The sequence below is a fragment of the Tachyglossus aculeatus genome, chromosome 5, assembly GCF_015852505.1.
Source record: "Tachyglossus aculeatus isolate mTacAcu1 chromosome 5, mTacAcu1.pri, whole genome shotgun sequence".
In the NCBI taxonomy this organism is placed as follows: Eukaryota; Metazoa; Chordata; class Mammalia; order Monotremata; family Tachyglossidae; genus Tachyglossus; species Tachyglossus aculeatus.
This window is the reverse complement of record NC_052070.1, coordinates 34074497-34102137: the sequence shown is the minus strand read 5'-3', so window position 1 is coordinate 34102137 and position 27641 is coordinate 34074497. Positions and strand designations below refer to the sequence as shown.

The window sequence follows — 27641 nt, the reverse complement described above, 5'->3', positions numbered from 1 at the left end:
GGGTACCCCAGGCCCATGCTGGCTGCCCCTCAGGGTACCCCAGGCCCGGGCTGGCTGCCCCTCAGGGTACCCCAGGCCCATGGTGGCTGCCCCTCAGGGTACCCCAGGCCCATGCTGGCTTCTGCCCAGGGTACCCCAGGCCCATGCTGGCTGCCCCTCAGGGTACCCCAGGCCCATGCTGGCTGCCCCTCAGGGTACCCCAGGCTCATGCTGGCTTCTGCCCAGGGTACCCCAGGCCCATGCTGGCTGCCCCTCAGGGTACCCCAGGCCCGGGCTGGCTGCCCCTCAGGGTACCCCAGGCCCATGCTGGCTGCCCCTCAGGGTACCCCAGACCCATGCTGGCTGCCACCCGGGGGTGACCCCGGGTGAGGGGGTCCGCTCGGCCCGGCTGGGCAGCGTGAGAGGCCTTGGGGGGCGGGGTCCGAGGGGTTCCTTTGTGGCCCGGGCCCGGCCCAGGGGGGCGCTGGGCAACTCTGCAGGCGGAGGAAGGAGCCCCCCGGCCCCCACCCCCGGGATTCCCCGCCTCCTCCTCCCTCTCCCCGGTGGCAGAGGCGGCGGTGGGCTGGGCCGGGCCCACGGTGGGGGAGCCCCCCGGGCAGGAGGGCTTGCAGCCGGCGGAGGCGGAGAGGGAGGGAGGGAGGAAGGAGGGAAGGAAGGAGGGAGGCGGGGGCCCGGCCCGGCCCCCCGGGGGACACGGAGGCGGGCAGGCGGGCAGCGGGGCAGGCGGGCAGGCGCGCTCGGCGCCGCAGACCACCCAGTGCCTCCCGCCTCTGCCTCCTACCTCCTCCTCCTCCTCCCGGGCTCCCGCACCACCCACCCGTCCAAGGCAGGACAGCCGGAAGGTAGGAGCCGCGCGGTGCCAGGTGTGGTTGGGGGGCACCAGGCCAGGCCAGGCCAGACGGACGGACAGAAAGTTGCACCGAGTTGCCCCCCTCCTCCTCCCCCTCCCCGAGGACGGTGGCACCGTCGGGGGGCACAGGCCCGGCTGCCCACCCGCGTGCAGCTCCTGCAGCAGCCTGGCAGCCTCGCGGTGGGAAGTGTCTTCGCCCCCCCCTTGTTTTAGCCGGGCTATTCAAACAGGCCGCAATTCCCCGGTAAACAACGATTCGCGAGGCTTAATGCAAATAAACCGGTTGCAAATGGAGCTTTTCTCGCACCCACTTCGTAGGCCGGCGCCGGATTTCTCCCCCCCCACCCCCTTTCCTTTTTTTTTTTTTTTTTTTGCAGATCTGCAGAATATGGCGTCCCTGTCCTGTTTTAAAAATAAGCCAGGCTGCCATTTTTGTTTTCCTTTTGTCTGAAGATTTTAATAAAAACTGTCTGAGAATGTGGGAGAGGCGGCCGGAGGCCGAAAAGGGGCACCTTGAAGGGGTTGGCTTTTTTTTTCCTCGACTTTGGCTCTTTTGGGGGCTGTGGGGGGGAGAGGGAAGGGGAGAGGAGGGAGAGGGGGCGTTGAGGGCCTTTCGGGGATGAGACACAATGTAATGGCACTTTAAAGAAAAAAAAGGAAATAGCCGGGCCGTTTTCGGTGGTTGGAGAATTAAAGTTAACTCGGGCAAAGTTTTTTTTTGTTTAAACCTAAAAAACAAACAACCCAAAATGTGAAGGGATCCCTCCTCTCACCCGCTCCTTTTTTTCTTTCGATTATTTTATGGAAAAGTTCATTGAATGTGGCTTTTCTCCCAATGGCCCCGAGTGATGCACGTTGGGAACGAAGCGGCGTTTTGGGGGTCGGAAGAACGTGGTTTGAAGAGAAATGCCGTTTTTAATCAAGATAGGCTTTGGGGAAATTTTGGAGGCAGGGGTTCACGGTTTGGGAATCGATTGGGGCGTTTCAGACAGAGGCTTTTCATTTGGTCGTACGGAGAGCTCTGGTACATTAGTATGTGATCTCCATGAGAACCGTGAACGCAGTGTGTTTGAGCTGTACATATCAATCAATCGTATTTATTGAGCGCCTACTGTGTGCAGAGCACTGTACTAAGCGCTTGGGAAGTACAAGTTGGCAACCTACATATGTATGTAGGCAGAACGTGGTTCATGTGAGTTCACGTACTAAGCGCTTGGGAAGTACAAGTTGGCAACCTACATATGTAGGTAGGCAGAACGTGGTTCATGTGAGTTCACGTACTAAGCGCTTGGGAATTACAAGTTGGCAACCTACATATGTATGTAGGCAGAACGTGGTTCATGTGAGTTCACGTACTAAGCGCTTGCGAAGTACAAGTTGGCAACCTACATATGTAGGTAGGCAGAACGTGGTTCATGTGAGTTCACGTACTAAGCGCTTGCGAAGTACAAGTTGGCAACCTACATATGTATGTAGGCAGAACGTGGTTCATGTGAGTTCACGTACTAAGCGCTTGCAAAGTACAAGTTGGCAACCTACATATGTATGTAGGCAGAATGTGGTTCATGTGAGTTCACGCAAAATGCACCGACTGTGGCACCTTCTGGGTTGTGAGTGAAGCAAAAGTCCCCCAGAGTCGAGTCGTTTTTAGAAGAGTTTTTGGTCGCGAATTAGCAGCGTTGGAGGGTAGTGCCTTGTTTTTGATTTGGAAGCAGCCGCAGAACTGCCGAAAACAAATGCCCTTTCTTTCGAATAGTGTTTTCTGGAGGTAGAAGCCACATTACTGGCATGTCCGAGATTTCCAGGCGGATCTGAGATGACTTTCATTGACTAACTTGGACGCGGGCCTTGGAAACCCCAGGCAAGCTCTTAGGGAGGCGGGGAGAAGTTTGCGTGTGATCTTCAGTCAATCTGGTTTCCGAAGTTGGTGAAGTCTTGGGGTTCCTCCTTCCCGTCTGTCTCGCCGCTGAGTTTGTCTCATTACTCCGGGCACCTGGGTTCCTCAGAGTTTTGGTTTCTGCAGTTCTCGGGGCCTTCCCTTAGAGACGGAGTTTCTAAGAAGGTTTGTAGGCCGCCTTATCCTGTCGGTCTGTCTACCGGTTCTTTGTGGTGGTTGGTGGGGGTGAGTGTTTGGCCTACAGTCTGTTGTGGGGGCGAGGAGAGATGATGTGTTCTTTCATTTGCCCTTCCCTTGCCACCCTTTCCCCTTTGTACTGGGGTGAACCGTTTTAAATAAGCCATCATTCAGTGATATTTATTGAGCACCTACCATATGCAGGGCACGCTACTAAGTCCTTGAGGGAGTACAATGCAACAGAGTTGGCAGACATGTTCCCTGCCCGCAAAAAGCCGAAGGAAGATGGCTTTTGTGTTGTGTGGGATGCACCTGCTTTGAGGAAGCCTTGCGGGCCTAGGCCTGACCGGTGTAAGCACCTTGAGGGCAGGGAGCGTATCTACCAAATGTATTCTCTCCCAAACGCTTAGGACAGTACTCTGCTTGAAGGAGGTGCTCCATATTAATTAATCAATCAATTGTATTTATTGAGCCCTTACCATGTTCAGAGCACGATACTAATATATCATTGGGTGATCCTTTTAGGAGCTCTAGACTGTGAGCTCATTGAGGGCAGGGACTGTGTCTGTTTATTGTTATTATTGTTGGACTGTACTCTCCCAAGCGCTTAGTACAGTGCTCTGCACACAGTGAGTGCTCAGTAAATTCACTCATTCATTGTCGTATTTATTGAGTGCTTACTGTGTGCAGAGCACTGTACTAAGCGCTTGGGAAGTACAAGTCGTCGGCAACATAAATGTGATTGAACAAGTGAATAATAATAATAATGATGGCATTTGTTAAGTGCTTACTATGTGCAAAGCACTGTTCTAAGCGCGGGGGGGATGCAAGGTGATCAGGTTGTCCCACGTGGGGCTCACAATCTTCACCCCCATTTTACAGATGAGGTAACTGAGGCTCAGAGAAGTGAAGTGACTTGCCCAAGGTCACACAGCAGACATATGGCGGAGCTGGGATGAATGAAAAGGGTTTTGGAAAGGGAAGCGATTGTGGCGTTCTGGTCACACTAATGAAATAAGCCACATAATCTAACAATGGCATTGAGAACTTGCCGTGTTCAGAACACCGAACTAAGCGCTTGGGGGAGTTCAATAGAGTTGGCAGACACAGTCCCAGCTCTCAAGGAACCAGCTCGTGAGGATAGCTGGAGGTTTTGGCCTGAGTGGAGTCATAGAGAAGCAGCGTGGCTCAGTGGAAAAGAGCCCGGGCTTTGGGGTCAGAGGTCATGGGTTCAAATCCTGGCTCCGCCACTTGTCAGCTGTGTGACTTTGGGCAACTAACTTCACTTCTCTGGGCCTCAGTTCCCTCATCTGTAAAATGGGGATGAAGACTGTGAGCCCCCCGTGGGATGACCCGATCACCCTGTAACCTCCCCAGCGCTTAGAACAGTGCTTTGCACATAGTAAGCACTTAATAAATACCATTATTATTAATATTATGGGCTCTTGGGGCAGTGCCCCCCTGTCACCTATTCCCCTCTCCCCTTAACCCCCCCCCCCCCCCCCCCACTTACCCAGCCATTATCTCTAGCAGTGGAGTGGCTGGGATCTGAGCTGGGTTATAACTGGGATCTGAGCTTAGCGCTTAGTACAGCGCTCTGCTCTGCACACAGTAAGTGCTCAATAAATACGATTGATTGATAGATCTGAGCTGGGCCAGCAGAAGGCCAAGCCCCTAGCGGGTGAGCAGGACTTGGGAAGGGGTGAATGCATTGGGGAAGGCCTGGATTTAGAGTCCTTTCCATATCCAAGCTGATGCCACATTCATTCACTCATTCATTCAGTCGTATTTATTGAGCGCTTACTGTGTGCAGAACACTGTACTTAACGTTTGGAAAGTACAGTTCGGCAACAGAGAGAGACAATCCCTACCCAACAACGGGCTTACGTCTAGAAGGGGGGAGACAGACATCAAAACAAGTGGACAGGTGTCAATACCATCGGAAAAGATCGATAGAATTATAGCTATATGCACATCATTAATAAAATAAATAGAGTAATAAATAGGTACAGATATACACAATTGTGGAGCAGTGTTTTTTGGGGTTTTTTTTTGTATTTGTTAAGCGCTTTACTAGGTGCCAGACACTGAACTAAGAGCTGGGGTGGATGCTAGCTAATCAGGTTAGGCACAGTCTCTGTCCCACCTGGGGCCCATTTTAAAGATGTGGTAACTGAGGCACAGAGAAGTGAAGTGACTTGCCCCCCCTCACACAGCAGACCAGTGCCTTGCACATAGTAAGTGCTTAATAAATGCCATTATAAAAAAAGTGGCGGAGTCGGGATTAGAACCCAAATCCTTCTGATTCCCGAGCCGGTGCTCTATCCACCAGGCCACACTGTTTCTTAATTGTGCGGGGTCCTCCGCTGTCTTGAAGAAAAAGGGGTTAAAAAGAGGCAGATCACAGAACCCGGGCTGCACACTTTGCTCTTCTAATGCTAACCTTCTCAGTGTACATCGATCTCATCTGTCTTGCCGCCGACCTCTCGCCCACGTCCCGCCTCTGACCTGGAATGCCCTTCCTCCTCATATCTGACAGACAATGACTCTCCCCCACTTCAAAGCCTTACTGAAGGCACATCTCCTCCAAGGGGCCTTCCCTGACTGAGCCCTCCTTTCCTCTTCTCCCACTCCTTTCTGCGCTGCCTTGACCGTGGTTCTCGCCTGTCCCGCCATCGACCCCCGGCCCACGTCATCCCCCGGGCCCGGAATGCCCTCCCTCTTCCCACCCACCAAGCTAGCTCTCTTCCTCCCTTCAAGGCCCTACTTAGAGCTACCTCCTCCAGGAGGCCTTCCCGCACTGAGCCCCTTCCTTCCTCTCCCCCTCGTCCCCCTCTCCATCCCCTCATCTTACCTCCTTCCCTTCCCCACAGCACCTGTATATATGTATATATGTTTGTACATATTTATTACTCTATTTTACTTGTACATATCTATTCTATTTATTTTATTTTGTTAGTATGTTTGGTTTTGTTCTCTGTCTCCCCCTTTTAGACTGTGAGCCCACTGTTGGGTAGGGACTGTCTCTATAAGTTGCCAACTTGTACTTCCCAAACGCTTAGTACAGTGCTCTGCACACAGTAAACGCTCAATAAATACGATTGATGATGATGATGATGTACATCCCCCTTCCCAGCCCCGCAGCACGTACGTAGTAATAATGATGGTGTTTGTTAAGCGCTTACTATCTGCCAGACCTATACTATGCGCTGGAGTGAATACAAGCAAATAGGGTCGAGTGCAGTCCCTTGTCCTATGTGGGGCTCACAGTTTAATAGTAATGATGGTATTTGATAAGCGCTTACTATGTGCCAAGCACTGTTCTAAGCACTGGGATAGATACAAGCTTATCAGGTTGTCTCACTTGGGGCTCACGGTCTTAATCCCCATTTTACAGATGAGGTCACTGAGGCACAGAGAAGTTAAGTGACTTGCCCAAAGTCACACAGCTGATAAGTGGCGGAGACAGGATTAGAACCCGTGACTTCTGACTCTCATGCCCTTGCTCTTTCCACTAAGCCACACTGTTTTTCTTAAGTTCCAGTCCCCATTTTACAGATGAGGTAACTGAGGCACAGAGGAAGTAATAATAATAATAATAATAATAATAATAATAATAATGGCATTTATTAAGCGCTTACTATGTGCAAAGCAGTGTTCTAAGCACTGGGGAGGTTACAAGGTTATCAGGTTGTCCATGGGGGGCTCACAGTCTTAATCCCCATTTTACAGATGAGGGAACTGAGGCCCAGAGAAGTTGTGACTTGCCCAAAGTCACACAGCTGACAAGTGGCAGAGCCGGGATTTGAACCCATGACCTCTGGACTCCAAAGCCCAGGCTCTTTCCACTGAGCCAAGTAAAATAACTTGCCCAAGGTCACACAGCAGACAAGTGGTGGAGTCTGGATTAGAACCCATGACCCCATGACTTCCTTGGCTCGTGCTCTATCCACTACGCCGTGCTGTTTCTTTGCATAGCTGTGATTTTATTTACATATATTAATGTCTGTCTCTCTTCTTGTTGTGGTCAGGGAATGTGTGTTATATTGTACTCTCCCCAGTGCTTAGTCCAGTGCTCTGCACACAGTAAGCACTCAATATGTTTTGATTGACTGACCGACTGACCGACAAGGCATCAAGCATCCTGGTGAAGCCCCGGATGCCGCTCTACCACTCCTATATGTCAGGGCATAATTCCTGTCCTCTCTTCCCAGGTTTTTGGAGCCCAAGCCGATGGAACAGTCAGTCAGTCTTATTTATTAGAGAAGCAGCGTGGCTCAGTGGAAAGAGCCCGGGCTTTGGAGTCAGAGGTCATGGGTTCAAATCCCGGCTCTGCCAACTGTCAGCTGTGTGACTTTGAGCAAGTCACTTCACTTCTCTGTGCCTCAGTTCCCTCATCTGTAATATGGGGATTAATACTGTGAGCCCCACGTGGTGGGACAACCTGATCACCTTGTATCCCCCCCAGCGCTTAGAACAGTGCTTTGCACATAGTAAGCGCTTAACAAATACCATCGTTATTTATTGAGTACGTACTGTGGGCAGAGCACTGTAGTAAGTGCGTGGGAGAGTACAACAGAACAATACAACGGACACATTCTCAGACCCCGGGGAACCAAAGTACTGCAGCAGCTTCCCGCCAGAATCTCAGAGCAGGGGCCGCTGGGCTCAGATCCTCGGGGCCCAAACCGTGTGCCAGCCCAGGGGGTTTCCTTCACTGCCACTCCGGGAGGGAGAGGGTAAGGGGTGGTCATCATCATCATCATCAATCGTATTTATTGAGCGCTTACTATGTGCAGAGCACTGTACTAAGCGCTTGGGAAGTACAAATTGGCAACATGTAGAGACAGTCCCTACCCAACAGTGGGCTCACAGTCTAAAAGGGGGAGACAGAGAACAAAACCAAACATACTAACAAAATAAAATAAATAGAATAGATATGTACAAATAAAATAAATAAATAGAGTAATAAATATGTACAAACATATATCCATATATACAGGTGCTGTGGGGAAGGGAAGGAGGTAAGATGGGTGGGATGGAGAGGGGGACGAGGGGAAGAGGAAGGAAGGGGCTCAGTCTGGGAAGGCCTTCTGGTCCTTAGGCAGCCTGCGGGTTTGTATCCGGGATTTATTTTATTATGTTAGTATGTTTGGTTTTGTTCTCTGTCTCCCCGTTTTAGACTGAAAGCCCACTATTGGGTAGGGACTGTCTCTATATGTTCCCAACTTGTACTTCCCAAGCGCTTAGTACAGTGCTATGCACACAGTAAGCGCTCAATAAATACGATTGATGATGATAAGGCAGGAAACCCAGAGGCCTCTGGGTCTTATCCTGCCTCTGCCCCTGCTTTGATCCAGGCCGCAGGCCGGGCCGTTTCCCCAACGTTTCTTCTCTGAAAATTGAGGATGGAGGACAGCCGGGGTTGGTGATGGATAAATTCTAGGGCAGCTTCGCTCCTTTCCCTCATTGCTCGCCTCACCTCTTCCCTCCCCATTCCTTCTCTCCACTCGGGACCTCCCCGGATTGGGATGATTAGAGAAGTGGCGCGGCTCAGTGGAAAGAGCACGGGCTTGGGAGTCAGGGGTCATGGGTTCTAATCCCGGCTCCGCCGCATGTCTGCTTTGTGACCTTGGGCAAGCCACTTAACTTCTCTATGCCTCATTTCCCTCATCTGTAAAGTGGGGATTAAGACTGTGAGACCCAAGTGGGACAACCTGATCACCTTGTATCCCCCCAGCGCTTAGAACAGTGCTTTGCACATAGCGCTTAACAAGTGCCATTTATTATTATTATTGTTATTGTTTCCCTCATTGCTCGTCTCGCCTCTTCCCTCCCCATTCCTGCTCTGCACTCGGGGCCTCCCCGGATTGGGATGTTGAGGACTGGGCTGATGGAGTGCTGCGGGACTGAGTCCAGTAAGGTCTGTTCTCCCCTCAACGTGGGCCTGTTGGGCTTGTGGCTCGATCGACAGTGGTTATAGCCCTCGCCCACCCCAGGTTGAAAGGGCAGTCTGCCACCTCCATCCTCAGCCCACGCCAGCCGACTAGTGGGACTTAAACTGTGGGTGGGAGGGATTTTAGTGGTTTAACTCAGCCACTCTGTTACTTTGCAGCCCCCCTGGTCTGTGGGCCACTGGATTGGGATGCGGGCTGTCCCCTGGAGGAGGGGTGAGTTTGCCAAGAACCCAGTGCTGAAGGCATGGAAAGACAGTTAGTTTTATTTATTGAGCACTTACTTGTACCAAGCACTTGGGAGAGTACAATATAACAGACACAGTCCCTGCCCACAACGAGCTTTCAGTCTAAAGCAGGAGACAGACATTAATGTAAATACATAAATTACAGGTACCCCCTCCTACCTCACCTCCCTTCTCTCCTTCTACAGCCCACCCTGCACCCTCAGCTCCTCTGCCGCTAATCTCCTCACCAGACCTTGTTCTCGCCTGTCCCGCCATCGACCCCCGGCCCACGTCATCCCCCGGGCCTGGAATGCCCTCCCTCTGCCCATCCGCCAAGCTAGCTCTCTTCCTCCCTTCAAGGCCCTACTGAGAGCTCACCTCCTCCAGGAGGCCTTCCCAGACTGAGCCCCTTCCTTCCTCTCCCACTTGTCCCCCTCTCCACCCCCCCATCTTACCTCCTTCCCTTCCCCACAGCACCTGTATATATGTATATATGTTTGTACATATTTGTTACTCTATTTATTTTACTTGTACATATCTATTCTATTTATTTTATTTTGTTAGTATGTTTGGTTTTGTTCTCTGTCTCCCCCTTTTAGACTGTGAGCCCACTGTTGGGTAGGGACTGGCTCTATATGTTGCCAATTTGTACTTCCCAAGCGCTTAGTACAGTGCTCTGCACACAATAAGTGCTCAATAAATACGATTGATGATGATGATATATGCTGTGGGGTTGGGGCAGAGGGAGATGAATAAGCGGAGCGAGTTAGGGTGACGCAGAAGGGAGTTGAAGAAAAGGACAAGAGGGCTAGGAAAGCCTCCTAGTCTGGGAACAGACTGGGAGGCCTCTTCAATGCAGCCCTTCCAACTTGGGTTTGAGGGTCAGGGCTGGGACTCTGGCCCTTTAGGGCATAGATTTATAATGAGAATCGTGCTCCATCTCTAGGTATCCACGTGAACTCTGCTGATTGGAAACAGCACGGGAGTGGGAGTCAAAGGACCTGAGTTCTAATCCTAGCTCCATCACATGCCTGCTGGGTGACCTTGGGCAAATCACTTAACTTCTCTAGGCTTCAGTTTCCTCATCTGTAAAATGGGGATTCAGTACCAGTTCTCCTTCCCTCTTAACTGTGAGCCCACTGTGGGACAGGGATTGGGTCTGACCTGGTTATCTGTATCGACTCCAGTGCTTAGTACAGGGCTAGGCACCTGGTAAGGGCTTAACACTTGCCACAATAATAACAGTAATTATTATGGTGACGATGGTGCTTTCCACCTCTAGCTCTGATTCTGCCGATATTGTCTTTAGCTTCTGCTCCGTGGTACCCCAGTTTACTCCCAAGGAGTTCAAGCATGACCATTTCTTAGGGGCTTGAGATGTCAGAAGTGATCATGCTGATTGCCTGTGGGACACCCAGCTGCTGAATGCTGCTAAACTTTGGGCCCGGAGAAGTGATTTTCAAGATTCTGGGTTCCCTCAGGCTTCTTTAGGGCACTGAGGGAGGGAAGGGATGTTTTGCCAAAGTCTCCGCAGAAAGGAGAGTTCTCCAAAGCCTGGGGCAAAAGTTTGGTGAGGAATCTGGGAGCCAACCAGCCCCATGGAGGGAGATTGGCAGAATTGTTCCTTGGAGGTTGCTTGGGGTGATGGGAATCTCCCGCAGGGCTGGAGGGTGAGGGGTGGGGGGCAGGAGGAGATAGGCTGCCCTTCCCCTTCCCCCAAACTCCTGGGGCCTTTTGAGGCAGTTCAGCATTTCCAGCCACCGGAAATATCCACAGCCCTTAGGGACTGGCAGGAGAGATGGGGAGGTGATTGCAGCCTGGGTTTGCCTTGGATCAGGAAAGGAAATCGCAATGAAAACAGCAGCGCTTGGACCTTCGGGGTGCGGAAATCCAGGGTTTAATTGGTTCCATGTTGGGCAGACTTTCCTCGGCACAATTCTTCAAGAGCTCCCTTTCTGCAGGGGAAGTTCCCCAGGAATGGATTTCTCAACTGGCCTGTCCGCTGTCCAGCTGTGACCAGGGTTTGTGCCCAGAGAGGAGGTGGGAGCATTGGCCATAGGATGGTTGGAAATTTGAGGGCAAGGGTCAGCCTGGAGCTAGAGGGGTTGGGGTGGCTGGAGAGCAACAGGCTCAGGGAAGTGATGTGTTTCCAATGCAGGGCAGTGGTGGTGGTGAGGTGTAGGTGTGTATATGTGTGTGAGTGTGAGAGTGTGAGGCGGGGTGAAGGAGCAGGGTAGACTGACATTTTTTACCTCAGTTCTTTCCAGTGAAGGTATGGGTGTTGAGGCAGGAGCACACTCTAAGTGTGGATATGGTGGTTTGTGGGAGGGAATGGGGTTGATGGAGTGGGCCTGAGTGGACCACGCACGAATGAGACTGTAAGCTCATTGTGGGCAGGAAATGTCTGCCACTTCTGTTGTACTGTACTTTCCCAAGCGCTTAGTACAGTGGTCTGCACCTAGTCAGCGCTCGATCAGTACCATTGATGATGATGAATGGGTATGTGGCAGAGGCGCTGTGTGTGGAGAGGCCTTGTTAAGGCCTTGGATGGATGTGGATTTGATGGAGTTGGAAGGTGCTTTAGGGGAATCCCGGGGTTCTGTTGAGAGGGTGTTCTGGAGGAAATGGTGGGGGTCTGCTGGCCGGGGGGATTCCAGACGGGGGAATTTAGAAACTGGAAAGGAGTGGGCTGTGTGGGGACACCGAGTCATGCTGTACTCATCTGAATCTGCCCAGTGTGAGTCCCGTTACTCTGGCCCCAGGGCTTGGCGGGCAGGGAAGGAGGGAGGGGGGCGGTTCGGGGTTTGGGAAAAGCAGCTTTGATTGGTCTTTTCTCCTCTTTGTGCTCACCCCTTTCTGCTAACAGTAATAATAATAATAACAGTAATAATAATAATGTGATATTTGTTAAGTGCTTACATATGCCAAGGACAGTACTAAGCGCTGGAGTAGATATAAGATAGTCAGGGCTCCACATAGAGCTCACAGAGTAAGCAGGAGGGAAAACAGGTTTCAAGACGTTTTTTCCAAATGTTACGTTTTATCTTTATGAAACCAACTCCCCCTCTGGACTGTAAACTCATTGAGGGCGGGGGACGTGTCTTCAAACTCTATTTTTATTGTACTCTCCCAAGTGCTTATTACAGTGCCCTGCACACAGTAAGTGCACTATAAGTATCATTGATTAATTGATTTTGCAGATGAGGGAAAGGAGGCACAGAGAAGTTAAGGGACTTAACTTGCCCCTGGTCACCCAGCAGGTGCGTGGTGGAGCTGGGGTGAGAACCCAGGTCCTCTAACTCCCAGGCTTGTGCTCTTTCCACTAGGCCATGCTGCTTCCCAACAGTAGAGCGCCAGTGTTCACGATGTCAAGTGGCTTTGTGCCGTGCTAGATGAAAGGATGCCCGCTGACTGAAGACGTGTGAGTTGGGGAAGTCGAGTTTATGGTAGTGTGCTCTCATAGGAGCCCCGGGATTCCTCCAGGACACCTTCCAACTCCATCAAATCCACATCCATCCAAGACACGGCCTTAACAAGGCTTCTCCACACACACAGTTACACAGCGCCTACGCCACACACCCATTCGTCATCATCAGTGGTTTTGATCGACGGCTTACTGTGTGCAGACCCCTGTACTAAGCGCTTGGGAAAGTACAGTACAACAGAGTTGGCAGACACATTTCCTGCCCACAATGAGCTTAGAGTCTCGTTCGGGTGTGTTCCACTCAGGCCCACCCCATCAACCCCATTCCCTCCCCCAAACCACACTTAGAGCGTGCACCTGCCTCAAAACCCACACCTCCACCCGAAAGAACTAAGGTAAAAAATGTCAGACTACACTGGTTAGGAGCTGATGTTTTACAAGGGTCTAGGGAAAAAGCGTCAGTGATGTCTAGGGCAGAGAGGAGCAGCTTGGTCTAGAAGATAGAGCATGGGCCTGGGAATCAGAAAGACCTGGGTTCTAATCCTGGGTCCACTACTTATCTGCCGGCCCACTTTCTCCCCCGGCCCGGAATGCCTTCCCTCCACACATCCGCCAAGCTAGCTCTCTTCCTCCCTTCAAAGCCCTACTGAGAGCTCACCTCCTCCAAGAGGCCTTCCCATACTGAGCCCCCTTTTTTCCTGTCCTCCTCCCTACCCCCCTTGCTTTTCCTCCTTCCCCTCCCCACAGCACCTGTACATATGTTTGTACAGATTTATTACTCTATTTTATTTGCACGTATTTACTATTCTATTTATTTTGTTAACGGTGTGCAGTTAGCTTTAATTCTGTTTATTCTGACGACTTGACACCAGTCCACGTGTTTTGTTTTGTTGTCTGTCTCCCCCTTCTAGACTGTGAGCCCGTTGTTGGGTAGGGACCGTCTCTATATGTCGCCAACTTGTACTTCCCAAGTGCTTAGTACAGTGCTCTGCACACAGTAAGTGCTGCTGCCTGGATCATCTTTGTGCAGAAACTCTCTGGGCATGTTACTCCCCTCCTCAAAAATCTCCAGCGGCTACCAGTCAACCTACGCATCAAGCAAAAACTCACTCTCTGCTTCAAGGCTGTCCATCACCTCACCCCCTCCTACCTCACCTCCCTTCTCTCCTTCTCCAGCCCAGCCCACACCCTCCACTCCTCTGCCGCTAACCTCCTCACTGGGCTTCATTCTCGCCCGTCCTGCCGTCGACCCCCGGCCCACATCCTCCCCCTGGCCTGGAATGCCCTCCCTCTGCACATCCACCAAGCTAGCTCTCTTCCTCCCTTCAAAGCCCTACTGAGAGCTCACCTCCTCCAGGAGGCCTTCCCAGACTGAGCCCCCTTTTTCCTCTCCCCCTCCCCCCGCCCTACCTCCTTCCCCTCCCCACAGCACCTGTATATATTTCATTCATTCATTCATTCATTCATTCAATCGTATTTATTGAGCGCTTACTGTGTGCAGAGCACTGTACTAAGCGCTTGGGAAGTACAAGTTGGCAACATATAGAGACGGTCCCTACCCAACGGTGGGCTCACGGTCTAGAAGGGGGAACATTATTATTATTATTATTATTATTATTATTATTATTATTATTATCTGTAAAATGGTGAGCCCCAAGTGGGGCAGAAGCTTGATCTAGCCTGATTATCTGTTCTCTACCCCAATATTTGGTACAGTGTTTGTCTTGTATTAAGTGCTTGACAAATACTATTGTTATCATTATATATATGTTTGTACAGTTATTACTCATTTTACTTGTACATATTTACTATTCTATTTATTTTGTCAATGATGTGCATCTAGCTTTACTTCTATTTATTCTGATGACTTGACACCTGACCACATGTTTTGTTTTGTTGTCTGTCTCCCCCTTCTAGACTGTGAGCCCGTTGTTGGGTAGGGACCATCTCTATATGTTGCCAACTTGTACTTCCCAAGCACTTAGTCCAGTGCTCTGCACAGAGTAAGCGCTCAATAAATATGATTGAATGAATGAATGAGTACTGGGTGAAAACTTCTTTGGGCCTCAGTTACCTCACGTGTAAAATGGGGATGAGGATTGTGAGCCCCATGTGGGACATGGACTAGGTCCAGTTTAGTTTGTATCTACTTCAGTGTTTAGTACAGTACCTAGCAAGTAGTAAGCACTTAACAAATACCCTATTTTTTTTTAAAAAAAAGATCATGTTTTCCTAAGAAGACCCTGCTTTGAGGTGGGGTGTGGGAAGAGCAAGGGTTTGGGGGACTCTGTAGAGCTGTGGGATCACTCATAAGGTCAGGTGTTGGCCCGCAGCAAACATCACAGAGCTGGAGGGGCCCCGAGAGTACATGTGATCCCCAAATCAGGGTGCAGGAATCCCCAATCCCAGCGGCCTTCCCCATGGCAGATTCTGTGGGGTAGGGTGTGCTTCTCCTCAGGGGCCACCATATCCAGGGATCTTTGTTCTTGAGGGGTGTTGCTGTTCAGCTAACGAGAAGCTGCTGTGGGTCTCTCTAGAGGCAGGTGTGCCAGCCACCGCCGTCCTGCCCGGGGAAACCCGCCGTGAAGCCCGAGTTTGTGTCTGTGGGGGTCAGAGGGGATGGGGTTTGGGGCCGGAAAGACTCGGGGTTCCAGATCCGCCGATGGGCTCCTTAGAGATGTGGGGATGCCAGGCCGCCTCGGGCCCTGGGGTTCCTGCCTTTCCCTACGTCAGGGGAGAAGACAGGGGTTGCCGTGTGACCTAGGGTGAGCCACTTAACTTTTCTGGACCTCAGTTAAATGGAGGGTGGGATTAGAACCCGGGTCTCCCCTCGCCGGACTACCAAAGAGAGGAAGCGTGGCTCAGTGGAAAGAGCACGGGCTTTGGAGTCAGAGGTCTTGGGGTCGAATCTCTGCTCTGCCAATTGTCAGCTGTGTGACTTTGGGCAAGTCACTTCACTTCTCTGGGCCTCAGTTCCCTCATCTGTAAAATAGGGATGAAGACTGTGAGCCCCCGTGGGACAACCTGATCACCTTGTAATCTCCCCAGCGCTTAGAACAGTGCTTTGCACATAGTGCTTAACAAATGCCATTATTATTATTATTATTATTATCTGTAAAATGGTGAGCCCCAAGTGGGACAGAAGCCTGATCTAGCCTGATTATCTGTTATCTACCCCAGTACTTGGTACAGTGCTTGTCCAGTATTAAGGGCTTGACAAATACTATTGTTATCATTATTATTATTAATAATATTATTATTATCATTAACCCAGTAGGTGAATCTGCTGTTTTGGGGTTCAGAACATGGCAAGGAACATGCACGGGGCTTCTAGATCACTTCAAGGAGAGAAATATGGGGAGATAAGGTATTAATCATCCATTTGAGGAACCCCTTAAGTTTCAGGTGGCTTTGGGGGGTGAGCTCGTGCAGTTTGGGTTGATGTGTAAATTTGTGTCTCCGAGAACTCCAGCCTCATATCCACGCTCATCTTTGTGTATGCCCAAGGTGTGCACGTGTGTGTCCATTCCTGTACACCTTTCTGTGGATGTATGTGTGTGTTCTGCGCACGCTCATGCACATGCTATGAGTGTGAGTCAACGTGGCACATGGCATATGTCCGTAAATATGTTGGGGCTGTCTGTCTGGCTTTGGGTGTGTACATTCATCTGGACACCTGCTTGCACGTGCCTTGGGTCTGTGAGGAAAATGTTCTCACTTGAGCCCTGCGGGGTGTCTGAGCCTGCTTGTGGATTTTCCTGTGGGTTTTCTGGGGCTGTCTGTGTGCTGTTCTACATGCCTGTGGGCCCCCACGTGGGTGGCGGGGAAAGGGAGCCGGCATCCTGCGGAACAGGGCTCCACTCCTTCCCGGCGCCCAGGAGCTCCAGGTTTGCCAGAAGAGACAGCCTGGCTCCGTGGCACATTTATATGGTTCAGCGAAATCTTGGCATTGTAAATTGGTGCCAAGATGGTTTTGGTGAAGCGGCTCCCTGGGAAGTACAGAAATGTTACCCAACTCCTCTCTGCCTGCCACATGCACCCCTTCTCTGAGGCATGGCAGTGCCAGCCTGGGCCCCTCCAGAGCAGGGAGGATACTGGCTTGGTTCTTGGTGTGTGGGTGTGGAGTTGCATTCTTGGTTTGCCCTGCACTCAGTAAGCGCTCAATAAATGCCATTGATTGATTGATTTAAGGAACTTAGCTCTTTCCCTGCTTCTTCTCCTCCTCACTCTTCTCCCACTACAGCCCAGCTCACACAACTCACTGCTCCCAACGTCCCTCCTGCTTGGAACTCACTCTCCCTTCATAATCCACAGACCACCATTCTCCCCATCTTCAAAGTCAGCATAAAATTACATCTCCTCCAGGAAGTAGACTCTGATTAATCTGACCATCCTCTCCCCGCTGTCCCACACCACTAGCACTTCAATGTCACCTTTGTGCTTAAATCCTCACTCCATACCTTTAGGTTTTCATCCCTATATCTAGCACTTTGGGGGAGCAAACCCGTCTTCTAGACTGTGAGCCCATCTTCTAGACTGTGAGCCTGTTGTTGGGTAAGGACCATCTCTACATGTTGCCGACTTGTACTTCCCAAGCGCTTAGTACAGTGCTCTGCACACAGTAAGCGCTCAATAAATACGATTGAATGAATTAATGAGAGATCTTTAAACTCTTGCTTCTTCCTACTTGTAACTGCCTTTTAGTGTTTGGCTCACCTGTAAGGTTTTTGTTTTTTATGGAATTTTTTAAGCACTAACTATGAGCCAGGCCCTGTACTAAGCGCTGGGATAGATACAAGCTGATCGGGTTGGGCCCAGTCCTTGTCCCACATGGGTCTCTTTATCTTAATCCCCGTTTTACAGATGAGGTAACTGAGGCACAGAGAAGTGAAGTGACATGCCCAAGGTCACACACAGCAGACAAGTTCGTGGAGCAGGGGTTAAAATTCAGGTCCTCCTGATACCCAAGCCCGTGCTGTTCCACTAGGAAAGGTTTTGAGCTCCTTGAGGGCAGGAATGTGTCTACCAGCTGTACTGTTTCCCCCCTTAGGACAGTGCTCTGCACAGAGTAAGTGCTCAATAAATTTCTATTGATTGACTGATTGATTGGGCTCAATCTCCCAACACTTCCATTTTAATGGCCTTTCTGCTCTCTGCCCCCTGTCAGTTTCTACTCCTCAGCCCCTGCCTCAGATGTGGGGGGCTTTGCTTCCTTTTCTCCTCCCCTTCCCCCAAATCAGGGCCAAGCTGTCCTCCCCCGGAGGCTTGGACATAGGCAGAACTGGGATGAACCCCTGTTTTAGGGCTGCTGTCATAGTTTCCATCGACCCCTCTATTGTACGGTTTTGAGAGAGCTTCTCAAAGCAAATGCTGGAATAAGTTTAAAGGAAGAAAAAAAGACAGCTCATTAATGACTGGAAAGCAGCCCCTAGGAACTTGCCGGCCTCTAGCCCAGCATCATCACAACGGCTCCCGTAGAGCCCCTCCCCGCAGCCCCAGGAATGTGAGACCCTCCCCAGCCCCCAAACCTCTTCTGATTCAGAAGCTGCTTCCCCGTCCTCGCTCCAGCTCCAGAGTGCCCTGAGGCAAGCAGGCTCCTGCTGCTGGGAATCCCTTGGTATGCCAGCCCTTGGCCGACCTTGGCCCCCCAGAATCGTTCTTGGCTCCAGAGAGGGAGGCCAGCTTGGGCTCATCAGGGGTGGGCCCAGGCCCCCGGAGTCGTAGGAGCTCGGGGTCACCTGAGGAATGTCTCGAGGGATTGGAGAGACAGCGAGATTGGCCCCAGGACAGGAAAACCTCCCTGGATGGAGATGCCGGAGGCGAAATGATGTCCCACAGCCTCGTCCCTCATCCTCCCCTTCCGGAAGCATGCCGTCCTTCAGCCGACCCCCTCCTTTCTTCTGTACATCCTCTTCTTTTCTGTTCCTAGGCACCACCTGGCTTCTCTTGGTGCCATCCCTTTGGATCTGTTGCACACGCTCACCTCCTCCTCCTCCTCTCCCTCTCCTGATTTCTTTCTGGCCTTCAGTCATGCTCATCTCCTCACTGTACCTCGTTATCACCCGTCCCGCCGTCGACCCCCGGCCCACATCCTCCCCCAGGCCTGGAATGCCCTTCCTCCTCACATCTGCCAAGCTAGCTCTCTTCCTCCCTTCAACGCCCTACTGAGAGCTCACCTCCTCCAAGAGGCCTTCCCAGATTGAGCCCCCTTTTTCCTCTCCTCCCCATCCCCCCTGCCCTACCTCCTTCCCCTTCCCACAACACCTGTACATATGTATGTACAGATTTATTACTCTATTTTACTTGTACATATTTACTATTCTATTTATTTTGTTAATGATGTGCATTTAGCTTTAATTCTATTAATTCTGATGACTTGATACCTGTCCACATGTTTTGTTTTGTTGTCTGTCACCCCCTTGTAGACTGTGAGCCCGTTGTTGGGTAGGGACCGTCTCTATATGTTGCCGACTTGTACTTCCCAAGTGCTTACTACAGTGCTCTGCACACAGTAAACGCTCAATAAATATGATTGAATGAATGAATGAATGAATCTCCCCCTCATTCTCAAGAAGCTGGACCTTGAAACCCCCAACTCTTCCCTCTGATTCAGGTTGGGCACGGTCCATGTCCCACATGGGATGCACAGTGATAATCCCCATTTTAAAGATGAGGTTGCTGAGGTGCATAGAAGTAGAGTGACTTGCCCAGGATCACTTAGAAGACAAGTGGCAGAGCTGGGAGTAGAATCCAGGTCCCTGTCACTCCCAGGCCTGTGCTCTATCCACTAGGCCACACTGTTTCTCCCCTTTTCCATGCTCTGTCCTTGAATATATGGTATGTGCCTGCTGCCAACGATTCCTGTCTTTCCATTTGGTAATGCCTACAATATTTATTAAGTCCCTAGTATGTGCCACAAGGGGCTCACAATCTAAGGGGGAGGGAGAACGGATATTCCACCCCCATTTTAAAGATGAGAAAACGAGGCAAAGAGAAATTAAATGTCTCTCGCCCAAGGTGACACAGCAGACAAGTGGTGGAGCCGGAATTAGAACCCAGTTTCCCTGGCTCCCAGGCCTCTTCTCTTTCCCCAGGTCACTCTAGATTCTCTAGATGTGGGTCTCTCCCCGTCGGACTGTGACCGGAATGACCTTTTGACCATGATCCCTTTCCTTATAATTTTTTTTAATGGTATTTATTAAGCGCTTACTGTGTGCAAAGCACTGGTGACTCCAGTTTGCCACACAGATCAAGTTCAAAGACACCCTCCGGCCCCACTCTGCACTTCTCCTCGCTTTCCGTTCCAAAGAATATTCAGCTCGGGTCATCCAATCTCATCAGGCAAACCTTCTCTCCAGCTCCCACATCCGCTGACCCCCAAATCTTTACTCGAGCTGGCACCTGTGCCGGACCCTGCCTCCCACCTCTCATCGCTCACGCCTCTCTTCTAAAATATGCCATTCAATGGGTCTTCTCCAGGGGGACCATCTCCAGCTAGTATTGATCTGAAATAGGCACTTTAGCTTCACCATGAAGCCCTGTCACTGTTGTGCACACATTCACATTATATTTCCTGCGCCTGTGTTATATGTTAACATTTGAGCCTGCTGGAAGTGTGTCTTCTGTCCCTCTCTGGATCAGAGGCTTGAGAAGAGAGACTGTAGCTCATAACTCCATTCATTCAATCATATTTATTGAGCGCTTACCATGTTCAGAGCACTGTAATAATAATAATAATGATAATGATGGCATTTGTTAAGCGCTTACTATGTGCAAAGCACTGTTCTAAGCGCTGGGGAGAATACAAGGTGATCAGATTGTCAACGACCCCAACGATCTGGCCTCCTACTTCATTAACAAAATTAAATCCATCAGGTCCGACCTCCCCAAAGTCTCTTCCCCCCTTTCTCCATCCCCCCGGCTCTCAACACTCTCTGCTACTCTCCCATCCTTCCCAGCGGTATCCTCAGAGGAACTCTCCTCCCTCCTCTCAAGTGCTACTCTGGCCACCTGTGCTTCTGACCCCATTCCCTCTCATCTTATGAAATCTCTCGCTCCATCCCTTCTCCCCTCCTTAACTTCCATCTTCAACCGCTCACTCTCCACTGGTTCCTTCCCCTCTGCCTTCAAACATGCCCATGTCTCTCCCATCCTAAAAAAACCCTCTCTTGACCCCACCTCACCTTCTAGTTATCGTCCCATATCCCTCCTACCATTCCTTTCCAAACTCCTTGAACGAGTTGTCTACACGCGCTGCCTAGAATTCCTCAACACCAACTCTCTCCTCGACCCCCTCCATTCTGGCTTCAGTCCCCTTCATTCCACGGAAACTGCCCTCTCAAAGGTCACCAGTGACCTCCTGCTTGCCAAATCCAATGGCTCATATTCTGTCCTAATCCTCCTCGACCTCTCAGCTGCCTTTGACACTGTGGACCACCCCCTTCTCCTCAACACGCTATCTAACCTTGGCTTCACAGACTCCGTCCTCTCCTGGTTCTCCTCTTATCTCTCCGGTCGTTCTTTCTCAGTCTCTTTTGCAGGCTCCTCCTCCCCCTCCCATCCTCTTACTGTGGGGGTTCCCCAAGGTTCAGTGCTTGGTCCCCTTCTGTTCTCAATCTACACTCACTCCCTTGGTGACCTCATTCGCTCCCACGGCTTCAACTATCATCTCTACGCTGATGACACCCAGATCTCCATCTCTGCCCCTGCTCTCTCCCCCTCCCTCCGGGCTCGCATCTCCTCCTGCCTTCAGGACATCTCCATCTGGATGTCCGCCCGCCACCTAAAGCTCAACATGTCAAAGACTGAACTCCTTGTCTTCCCTCCCAAACCTTGTCCTCTCCCTGACTTTCCCATCTCTGTTGACGGCACTACCATCCTTCCCGTCTCACAAGCCCGCAACCTTGGTGTCATCCTCGACTCCGCTCTCTCATTCACCCCTCACATCCAAGCCGTCACCAAAACCTGCCGGTCTCAGCTCCGCAACACTGCCAAGATCCGCCCTTTCCTCTCCATCCAAACTGCTACCCTGCTCATTCAAGCTCTCATCCTATCCCGTCTGGACTACTGCACCAGCCTTCTCTCTGATCTCCCATCCTCGTGTCTCTCTCCACTTCAATCCATACTTCATGCTGCTGCCCGGATTATCTTTGTCCAGAAACGCTCTGGGCATATTACTCCCCTCCTCAAAAATCTCCAGTGGCTACCAATCAATCTGCGCATCAGGCAGAAACTCCTCACCCTGGGTTTCAAGGCTGTCCATCCCCTCGCCCCCTCCTACCTCACCTCCCTTCTCTCCTTCTACTGCCCAGCCCGCAACCTCCGCTCCTCCACCGCTAATCTCCTCACTGTACCTCGTTCTCGCCTGTCCCGCCGTCGACCCCCGGCCCACGTCATCCCCCGGGCCTGGAATGCCCTCCCTCTGCCCTTCCGCCAAGCTAGCTCTCTTCCTCCCTTCAAGGCCCTGCTGAGAGCTCACCTCCTCCAGGAGGCCTTCCCAGACTGAGCCCCTTCCCTCCTCTCCCCCTCGTCCCCCTCTCCATCCCCCCATCTTACCTCCTTCCCTTCCCCACAGCACCTGTATATATGTATATATGGTTGTACATATTTATTACTCTATTTATTTATTTATTTATTTATTTTACTTGTACATTTCTATCCTATTTATTTTATTTTGTTGGTATGTTTGGTTCTGTTCTCTGTCTCCCCCTTTTAGACTGTGAGCCCACTGTTGGGTAGGGACTGTCTCTATGTGTTGCCAATTTGTACTTCCCAAGCGCTTTGTACAGTGCTCTGCACATAGTAAGCGCTCAATAAATACGATTGATTGATTGATTGATTGATTGATTGTCCCACTTGGGGCTCACTTCCCCATTTTACAGATGAGGTGACTAAGGCACAGAGAATAATAATAATAATAATGATGGTATTTATTAAGTGCTTACTATGTGCAAAGCACTGTTCTAAGTGCTGGGGGATACAAGGTGATCAGGTTGTCCCACGTGGAGCTCACACTCTTAATCCTCATTTTACAGATAACGTAACTGAGGCACAGAGAAGTTAAGTGACTTGCCCAAAGTCACACAGCGGACAATTGGCAGAGCCGGGATTTGAACCCATGACCTCTGACTCCCAAGTCTGGGCTCTTTCCATTGAGCCACTCTACTAAGCGCTTGGTTGAGTACAATACAACAACAGGCACATTCCTACCCAAAATGAGCTCACAGTGTAGAGGATGCTGTAGGGGTCCAGAACCAGTAGCATTTCAGAGTGTGCTGGGAGTGGGACATGGTTAACACTTAATAGTAATAATGATAATGATATTTGATAACCGCTACCTGTATGCCAACCACTCTGCTAAGAAGTGGGGAAGATCCAAGGTAATCAGGTGCCACATGGGCCCCAAAGTCTAAGTAGACGGGAGAACAGGTATTGGATCCCCATTTTAGAGAATCAATCAATCAATCAATCGTATTTATTGAGTGCTTACTGTGTGCAGAGCACTGTACTAAGCGCTTGGGAAGTACAAGTTGGCAACATATAGAGATGGTCCCTACCCAACAGTGGGCTCACAGTCTAGAAGGGGGAGACAGAGAACAAAACAAAACATATTAACAAAATAAAATAAATAGAATAAATATATACAAGTAAAATAAATAAATAGAGTAATAAATACGTATAAACATATATACATATATACAGGTGCTGTGGGGAAGGGAAGGAGGTAAGGAGGGCGGGATGGAGAGGGGGTGGAGGGCGAGAGGAAGGAGGGGACTCAGTGTGGGAAGGCCTCCTGGAGGCGGGGAGCTCTCAGTAGGGCCTTGAAGGGAGGAAGAGAGCTAGCTTGGCAGATGGGCAGAGGGAGGGCATTCCAGGCCCGGGGGAGGACGTGGGCCGGGGGTCGATGGCAGGACGGGCGAGAACGAGGCACAGTGAGGAGGTTAGCGGCAGAGGAGCGGAGGGTGCGGGCTGGGCTGGAGAAGGAGAGAAGGGAGGTGAGGTAGGAGGGGGCGAGGTGATGGACAGCCTTGAAGCCGAGGGTGAGGAGTTTCTGCCTGATGTGTAGGTTGATTGGTAGCCACTGGAGATTTGTGAGGAGGGGAGTAACATGCCCAGAGCGTTTCTGGATAAAGACACTCCGGGCAGCGGCGTGAAGTATGGATTGAAGTGGGGAGAGACAAGAGGATGGGAGATCGGAGAGGAGGCTGCTACAGTAGTCCAGACGGGATGGGATGAGAGCTTGAGCGAGCAGGGTAGCGGTTTGGATGGAGAGGAAAGGGTGGATCTTGGCAATGTTGCGGAGCTGAGTCCGGCAGGTTTTGGTGACGGCTTGGATGTGAGGGGTGAATGAGAGAGCGGAGTCGAGGATGACACCAAGGTTGCGGGCTTGTGAGACGGGAAGGATGGTAGTGCCGTCAACAGTGATGGGAAAGTCAGGGAGAGGGCAGGGTTTGGGAGGGAAGACAAGGAGTTCAGTCTTGGACATGTTGAGTTTTAGGTGGCAGGCAGACATCCAAATGGAGATATCCCGAAGGCAGGAGGAGATGCGAGCCTGGAGGGAGGGGGAGAGAGCAGGGGCAGAGATGTAGATCTGGGTGTCATCAGCGTAGCGATGATAGTTGAAGCTGAGGGAGCGAATAAGGTCACCAAGGGAGTGAGTGTAGATCAGCACGGCTCAGTGGAAAGAGCCCGGTCTTTGGAGTCAGAGGTCATGAGTTCAAATCCTGGCTCTGCCAATTATCAGCTGTGTGACTTTGGGCAAGTCACTTAACTTCTCTGGGCCTCAGTTCCCTCATCTGTAAAATGGGGACTAAGACTGTGAGCCCCCCATGGGACAACCTCATCACCTTGTAACCTCCCCAGTGCTTAGAACAGTGCATTGCACATAGTAAGCGATTAATGAATGCCATTATTATTATTATTCTTTTGCAGATGAAGGAACTGGGCACAGATAAATTAATAATAGTAATATTATTAATAATTGTGGTATTTGTTAAGCACTTACTATGTGCCTAGCACTATACAAAGTGCTGGGGTGGATACAAGCAATTCAGGTTGGACACAGTCCCTGTCCCACATGGGGTTCACAGTCTCAATCCCCATTTTACAGATGAGGTAACTGAATCACAGATAAATGAAGTAACTTGCCCAAGATCACATAGTAGACATGAGGCAGAGCTGGGATTAGAACCCATGACCTTCTGATTCTCAGGCCAGTGCTCTATCCACTACACCATACTGCTTTTTGGGAGTTAAGTGAGTCCCAAGGTCACATAGCAGACAATTGGCAGAGCTGGGGCTAGAACCCAGATCCTCTTGCTCCCAGGCCCATAATCTTTCCACTAGGCATGTCCTAAATATAAGTGGTAGGAACAGAAATAATCCAACTGTTTAGTATTTCCATTGTGCAGCCCCCAAGATCTTGCTGTGAGTCAGGGACTCGGGATGAATCGAGGGAATGAAGAGGAATTATTCTTGGGAAAAGAATGGAGCAAGGGCAGGTTAAGGAGGAGAGGTGAAGCTGCTAGATGGTAAAATCCACTGCTAGATTGCCAGCTCCCTGAGGGCAGGGATTGTGTCTACTCTATTGGGCTCTCTCAAGTGTTTAAAAGAGTACTTTGCACACAACACTCTCAGTAAATCAGTAAATAACATCGATGGAGGACGCTGCCGGGCTGTGAGGGGAGGGGAAACCACGACCCGTGTAAGATAAAGGAGTCAGAGAAGCCTTGGGAGAGAACTTGGGGAAACCCCTTTCTTTTTTTCTCTTTGTTTCCAAGTGGCTTTGAGAGCAGATTCTGCTGCATTCTTATGATTTACTAATGAGGGTTTCAGTGGTTCCATCTAATATTCATAACAGTTTCTCAGTATTGCAGAGGGAGAAACGGAAATCCAGAGAGGAGGAGTTTTCCCATTGTGGCATGGTAGTGGAAGTGGGAAGAGATGCCGAGAGTGTTGAGGCTCCAGGCCTCACCAGGGATTTGCACTTCAGGGATACCCTCCTCTACCTCACAGCTCCCTCCAGTTAATGCACCATTGCCCTCCTACCATTCCTTTCTGAACTCCTGCAGTGAGTTGTCTACACCTGCTGCCTCCACTTCCTCTCTTCCGATTCTCTCCTGGACTCCTGCAATCTGGCTTCCTCCCCCTTCATTCCATGGAAAATGCTTTCTCTAAGATCACCAGTGATCTCGTTGTTGCCAAATCCAATGACCTCTACTCCATCCTAACCCTCCTCAACCTCTCAGCTGCTTTTGACATTCTTGGACCACCCCCTTCTCCTGAAAATATTAATCTTGGTTTTACTGACACCATCCTCTCCTTGTTCTCCTCTTATCCCCCTGGCCACTCAGCCTCAGTCTCTTTTGCAGTCTTCTCCTCTGCCCCCACCCTCTAACTGTGGGGTTGCCTCAAGGTTCAGTTCTGGGTCCCCTTCTATTCTCCATCTGCACCCACTCCCTTGGAGAATTCATTCACTCCCACGGCTTCAACTACTACGTCTACGCGGATGATTCCCAAATCTGCCTCTCTTGCCCCTGACCTCTCTCCTTCTCAGCAGTTTCATATTTCCTCCTCCCTTCCGGACACCTCGACTCGGATGTTCTGCCAACACCTCAAACTTAACATGTCCAAGGTAGAACTCTTTCTAGACTGTGAGCCCACTGTTGGGTAGGGACTGTCTCTATATGTTGCCAACTTGTACTTCCCAAGCGCTTAGTACAGTGCTCTGCACACAGTAAGCGCTCAATAAGTACGATTGATTGATTGATTGATTGATCTGTGTCTCTTATACACTTGGATCTGTACCCTATAAGCATATATACCCACCTTCAGCCCCGCAGCACTTATGTATGTATTCTTACACTCCATCTCCCCTATTTGTATTTATTTCAATGTCTGTCTCCTCCTCTAGACTTTAAGCTTCTTTATGGGCAGGGATCATGTCTGCTGTGCGGCAGGGTGGCTTAATGAAAAGAGCCCGGGCTTGGGTGTCAGAGGCTTTGGGCTCTAATCCCTGCTCGGCCACTTATCTGCTGTGTGATCTTGGGCAAGTCACTAACTTCTCTGTGCCACAGTTCCCTCTTCTGCAAAATGGGAATTCAATACTTTTTCTCCCTCCTACTTGGAATGAGAGGCCCGTGTGGGACCTCATTATCTTCTATCTACCCCGTTATTTGGTACAGACAATCATACCAATCAATCAGTGGTATTTTTTGAGCACTTACTGTGTGCAGAGCACTGTATTGGGTGCTTGGGAGAGTACAACAGACTTGGTAGGCACTTTCACTGCCCGCAATGAGTTTATTTTCACTATTGTTATTACTATTCATTCATTCAATTGTATTTATTGAGGGCTTACAGTGTGCAGAGCACTGTACTAAGCGCTTGGGAAGTACAAGTTGGCAACATTGTATTGTACTCTCCGTAGTACTTACTACAGTGTTCTGCACACAATAAGCATTCAGTAAATACATGTGATTGATTGATAGGCCAGGGGACAGCTGAATTGCCCAGGTTCTTTCAGGCAACAAACAGGATGAAGAGTAGGGTGGTTGTTTCAAGTCTGGAAGGTAAGAGGGGTGTGAAGAAATTTCTGAGAGCCAGGTAGCTGGACACTCCAGAGTGGATAGATTCAACAAGGAGGGGGTGACTGCTGGTTTCTAAGGAGACCAAGTGGGTTCCAATGAATCAATCAGTCAATCAATCAATCAGTCGTATTTATTGAGCGCTTACTGTGTGCAGAGCACTGTACTAAGCGCTTGGGAAGTACAAGTTGTCAACATATAGAGACGGTCCCTACCCAGCAGTGGGCTCACAGTCTAAAAGGGGGAAACATTCATTCATTCATTCAATCATATTTATTGAGCGCTTACGGCGTGCAGAGCACTGTACTAAGCGCTTGGGAAGTCCAAGTTGGCAACATATAGAGACAGTCCCTACCCAACAGTGGGCTCACAGTCTAAAAGGGGGAGACAGAGAACAAAACCAAACATACTAACAAAGTAAAATAAATAGAATAGATATGTACAAGTAAAATAAATAGAGTAATAAATATGTACATTCAATCGTTTTTATTGAACGCTTACTGCGTGCAGAGCACTGTACTAAGCGC

At 50.3% G+C, this 27641-nt stretch overlaps 1 protein-coding gene across 1 annotated transcript in view; it reads left to right on the top strand.

Annotated features, from left to right (window-relative positions):
* Nucleotides 1-773: 773 nt before the first annotated feature.
* ZNF362 (zinc finger protein 362) overlaps nt 774-27641 on the top strand; it is a 94440-nt gene continuing 67572 nt past the window's right edge. The window contains exon 1 of the mRNA XM_038747011.1: nt 774-842. The gene's annotated coding sequence lies outside the window, so the exon portion shown is untranslated. The remainder of the gene's footprint in view (nt 843-27641) is intronic.